Raw genomic sequence first — 5,703 nt, 5'->3', positions numbered from 1 at the left:
TTCACGGAGGAAGAATGCGCTGTCATAATGCAAAGCTACGAGGAGTTCAAAACAACACTAAGAGCAAAATCTAACACAGCGGCTGCCAATATGGAGCGGCAAGCATGTTGGCAACGAATTGCCGATCGGGTAAATGCACAAGTACATTCTCCCCTCTACATGTTCCAGAACAGAAGTATAGGATGAGAGAAAGCTTCATGATCAATCACAAGTCGCAGAAAATGGTCCTTCGACATGGCCCCAGTCATATATAGCTTGTTTAATGTCCGAAAAATCCTGAATAAAATTTGGTATGGTAAATTCATGGAGTAGCCTACTTAAGCTGATATGTGCACAGAGTCACATGAATTAGGACGACTGACTGTTCAGTCCCTTTGACTAAGTTGGTGTATGTCCTGTGAACATTTCAGAGGCAACAGCAGTGCCAAACGCACCTGGCAACAGGTGAAAATGAAATATAAAAACATCATTCATAATGGTGTGCGCGTGCAAGCAAGCATTCATTTGCCTTTTATTTATTCAAGTTTTATCTGTTTGCCTAATAGTTCAAATTGTTTTGTATATAGTTTATAATGTTGTGTGATATTAATGATAATATTGTGGGAAAACTACTTTGCACGGATGTTCATTTAATTTATTCTATCGTCATTTTGTTTGTTCTATTTTTGTGTATTTTATTTATTTATCTGTTTGTCTAGTTGTATCTATTTTTCTAATAATATATTTTTTGTGGGCGGCATGGTGGTGTAGTGGTTAGCGCTGTTGCCTCACAGCAAGAAGGTTCTGGGTTCGAGCCCTGGGGCTGGCGAGGGCCTTTCTGTGTGGAGTTTGCATGTTCTCCCCGTGTCTGCGTGGGTTTCCTCCGGGTGCTCCGGTTTCCCCCACAGTCCAAAGACATGCAGGTTAGGTTAACTGGTGACTCTAAATTGACCGTGAGTGTGAATGGTTGTCTGTGTCTATGTGTCAGCCCTGTGATGACCTGGCGACTTGTCCAGGGTGTACCCCGCCTTTCGCCCATAGTCAGCTGGGATAGGCTCCAGCTTGCCTGCGACCCTGTAGAAGGATAAAGCGGCTAGAGATAATGAGATGAGATATATTTTTTGCATTAATAGTTTGTTTTTTCCTATTAAAATAATAGTGTTCTTGTTATAACTTTATCTATTTATCTGACTGTTTAGTTGTATCTATTTTTGTTACAATTTCAATATTTTTAATATAGAAAGTTTTTTTTTCTATTAAAATGTTCTTGTGTGATAACTAGTTCTTGTGTTATATTTATTGGAGTTGTATCTATTTTGTATCTCAGACTTAAATATTTTTTGTAAAACAAGTGTTTTTCTATAAACTATTCTTGCGTTCTTGATAACTATGTTCTTAAGTGGGTGTTTTTTTTTTTAAACAGAAAAGCCGTTCTGCATGGACATTCATTGAAGCCCTCATTGTTTTTTAATGGTTATTTATGAGCATTCAGGGGTTACAATAATGTAAGTCTAGGTTGCTTTATATTAAAGGTATGTCCAGAAATATTGATGTCACTGTCTAAGCAGAGGGATCTGGCTTCTTTAGACGCTGTCTTCTTAAAACTGAATAAATATTTAAAAAGAGCCAAATGAGCCAGTCTTTTGAACGGCTCTTTTCAAAGAACGGATCACAAATATGCGGATCCCATCAAAGAGCCATAAATCCCATCTCTAATCTGCGCTCCGATATCGCACGGGTCATCCAGGTATGCTGGCATTGTCTCTAGAGGAAATGTCGGTGGAGAGGTGGTGTTTAAAAAGGGTGTGGTTAATCGGAAACCTCGGGTTAACCAAGAACATAACCTGAGACGAGCAGGTTTGAGATGCAGCGTAAGTTGCCATGGCAGCATACCTCGGTTTGAACATAGGCAACTTTCGTAGTATGGGTTAATCAGGAAGTTACGGTGCACGTGATCACGTTACTCTCGAAGTTACCCTGGTAAGCCAGAAAACCCGCTTCGTAGTACAGGGCCCAGGAGTCAGAGTAGTAGGAACACAGAGCAGGTTATCAGGCTGAGAGTTGCAGACGATCTGACACTGAGGCTAGGGAGAACTTCAGCTTAAATACACCCGGGGGAAGCAGGTGATTGGCAACAGCCAATGACAGTCACTGAAAGTTAATAAGAGGAAGTGAGTGCGGGCGTGGCCGGTAATGCTGAGTGGAGATGTTACCTGAAGAGAGAAGCCCACAGGTAGGACCATGACAGAACCCCCCCCTCAAGGGATGGCCCCAGAAGTCCCTAGCCACAGATCACCAAAGACGAGCGGGAGGAGGGGGAATACCGGTGGAGGGTTAGAACTCCTCAGACCGGTCAGTGTCCATAGCCTCCGCACCCTCTTCACCGTCAGAAGAATTGTCATCCCAGGACCCCCACCCAGGATTCGGTTCGGTGTCAGGCTCTGGCGTTGGAGCAGGGGCAGGGTCCGGGAGTAGATCCGCACAGTGAGGACCCCTATGTCGGCCCCATCGGATGGAGTAGACCAGACCACTGTCGATGAGACAAGGAGGAGGTGCAGCTGGGACCAGCGTCTCTCGTGTACTGGCTTGATCTTAGAGACGTGGAAGGTGGGGTGCACTCTCATGGACTTGGGCAGTCGGAGCCGGACAGCAGACTGGCTGATTGTCCTCTGGACAGGGAATGGTCCGACGAACCAAGGTGCTAGCTTACGAGACTCCACCTGGAGGGGCAGGTCCTTGGAGGGGGCAGAGCTGGCAGGTGGAGTACGGGGGGTTAGAGTGGCGGCCCGTAAGCAGGTCCGGTGGCAGTCCTTGCCCCATTCTCTTATCGCGCCAGTGGCCCAGTCAAGGTGAGGACTGTGTTGGCGGAGCCATGGATAGCCCAGGATGAGAGGTTGGTCGGGGGAACGGAGCAGGTGAAACTGGATGGTTTTGTGGTGGTTGCCTGACAGAGTCATCGGGACAGGGGCAGTGAGGCGGGCGACGGTGCCAAGAAGATGGCCATCCATTGCCCTGGCTGGAACGGGAGAGGATAAGTGAAGGCTTTGCAGACCCAACTGGCGCGCAAGCTCGGTGTCCATGATGTTAGCCTCGGCACCAGAGTCGACCAGGGCGGTCAGGTGTGGGTAGAATCCAACAGACGAAGACGAACTTGGAGCATAGGTTTCTGGCTGGTGGAGGACTGGATGATCATTGAGCCCAGCCGGACCCCTCCCATGGCCAGTGTGCTTGTCGCTTTTACTGGGCAAGAGGCAGCACGGTGACCATCACCCCCACAGTACAGGCACAGATTGGAGGTGATCCGATGCTGGTGCTCTGCCGGGCTGAGGGAAGCACGGCCGATCTCCATGGGCTCTGCCTGGTCCAGAAGGCTCGGCGGAGAAGCAGCAGGAAATGTAGAAGGGGCTGGGTTACTCCGTGTGCTGGTGACTGACTGAGTCTGGCGGGCCCTCTCTCGTCGATGGGTCTGGACCCGGCGGTCAATGCGGACGGCCAGGGCAATGGCCTCATCGAGTGTCGATGGTTGTTCGTGCGAGACCAATTCGTCCTTAATGTAGTCGGCCAGGCTGTGCAGAAAGGCGTCCACCAGCGCCTGCGTGCCCCACTTGCTGCACCGGGCCAAGGTCCAGAAATCGATTGAGTAGTCAGCCACTGTTTGTCTGCCTTGGCGAATACTCATCAGTCCTCCGGATGCCTCTACTGACGATGAGCCCAGGTCGAAGACCTCAGTCATTTCCGCTGAAAACAAGGTGAAGGAGGCACACACCAGTGTCCGGCGTTCATACTCAGCAGTCCCCCACAGGCGGGCGCAGCCAGTCAGACGAATGATGATGAAGGCCACCTTCGCTGCCTCCGACGCGAAGGTTCTGGGCTGCAGGTCAAACAGCAACCAGCAACTGGTCAGGAAGGCATGGACTTGGGAGGGGTCACCGTCAAAACGCTCCGGACTGCCGACCTTGGGTTCCGGGGCCTCGGGTGTAGCAGGAGCACCTCCCGGAGCTGGCACGTCAACGGCGGGTGTGACAGGGGCTGATGCAAAGAGGGACTGTGGTGGTTGGGCGATGAACAGCTGGAGTGCTTGGTCCAGTCGTTGTTGCAGCTGCTGGAGCTGTTGCTGCTGACCAAGCTGGATCAGGGCTGCAATGTCGGCAGACATGCGACTGATATCTTCTTCGACGCGCTGCAGCCGGTCTAGGGCAGAGGGTTCGGGCACTGACTCCATGTTGTGGTCAGATTGTTCTGTCATGGAACAGACAGGAGAGGAGATCAAATGCACTCAAAACACAGTTTATTAATAATAGGGGAAAGGGGGAGAATGTGTGTGGGTGAAATCCAGAGGTAGGGATGGCTGAGGTCTCCCATCCAAGTACAGACCAGGTACAATCCTGCTTAGCTTCTGAGACCTGGCAGGATCTGGCGTAGTCAGAGAGCTGTAACTGCAGGTTAGCAACAGGGCTGAGTGAGCTGGAGAACAGGCGAAGGTACAAGAGGGGCAGGCAAGAGGCAGAGTCAACAGGACAGAAGGCAGATCAGGTTACCGGGGCTGGAGAGCAGACAGAGTCAAACAGAACAGCACAATATCAGGAGCCAGAGTAGTAGGAACACAGAGCAGGTTATCAGGCTGAGAGTTGCAGACGATCTGACACTGAGGCTAGGGAGAACTGCAGCTTAAATACACCCAGGGGGAAGCAGGTGATCGGCAACAGCCAATGACAGTCACTGAAAGTTAATAAGAGGAAGTGAGTGCGGGCGTGGCCGGTAATGCTGAGTGGAGATGTTACCTGAAGAGAGAAGCCCACAGGTAGGACCATGATACACTGCATTCCAGCATAAGAACCTTATCCCATCTGTGAAACATGGTGGTGGTGGTATCATGGTTTAGGCCTGTTTTGATGCATCTGGGCCAGGACAGCTTGCCATCATTGATGGAACAATGAATTCTGAATTATACCAGCAAATTCTAAAGGAAAATGTCAGGACATCTGTCCATGAACTGAATCTCAAGAGAAGGTGAGTCATGCAGCAAGACAATGACCTTAAGCACACAAGTCATTCTACCAAAGAATGGTTAAAGAAGAATAAAGTTAATGTTTTGGAATGGCCAAGTCAAAGTCCTGACCTTAATCCAATTGAAATGCTGTGGAAGGACCTGAAGCGAGCAGTTCATGTGAGGAAACCCACCAACATCCCAGAGTTGAAGCTGTTCTGGATGGAGGAATGGGCTAAAATTCCTCCAAGCCGGTGTGCAGAACCGATCAACAGTTACCAGAAACATTTAGTTGCAGTCATTGCTGCACAAGGGGGTCACAGCAGATACTGAAAGCAAAGGTTCACATACTTTTGTCACTCACAGATATGTAATAGATCATTTTCCTCAATAAATAAATGATCAAGTATAATATTTTTGTCTTATTTGTTTAACTGGGTTCTCTTTATCTACTTTTATGACTTATGTGAAAATCTGATGATGTTTTAGGTCATATTTATGCAGACACATAGAAAATTCTAAAGGGTTCACAAACTTTCAAGCAACACTGTATGTTAAACAACATAGTTGCAAGAACACATCCTTGGGGCATTCCATTCTTTTGAAGTCTCCATTGGCTATGCTTTCTCTCCATCTCCACAAAGAATCACCTGTTTGTAAGTAGTGATTCAATTATCTTAACAAAAGTGTTCTTCACTGTTTTGGCTACTTTGAGGAATAGTGCTCGGTGGTTAACA

The sequence above is a fragment of the Neoarius graeffei genome, chromosome 6 (assembly GCF_027579695.1).
Source record: "Neoarius graeffei isolate fNeoGra1 chromosome 6, fNeoGra1.pri, whole genome shotgun sequence".
NCBI lineage: Eukaryota > Metazoa > Chordata > Actinopteri > Siluriformes > Ariidae > Neoarius > Neoarius graeffei.
Note: the sequence above shows the minus strand (reverse complement) of the source record.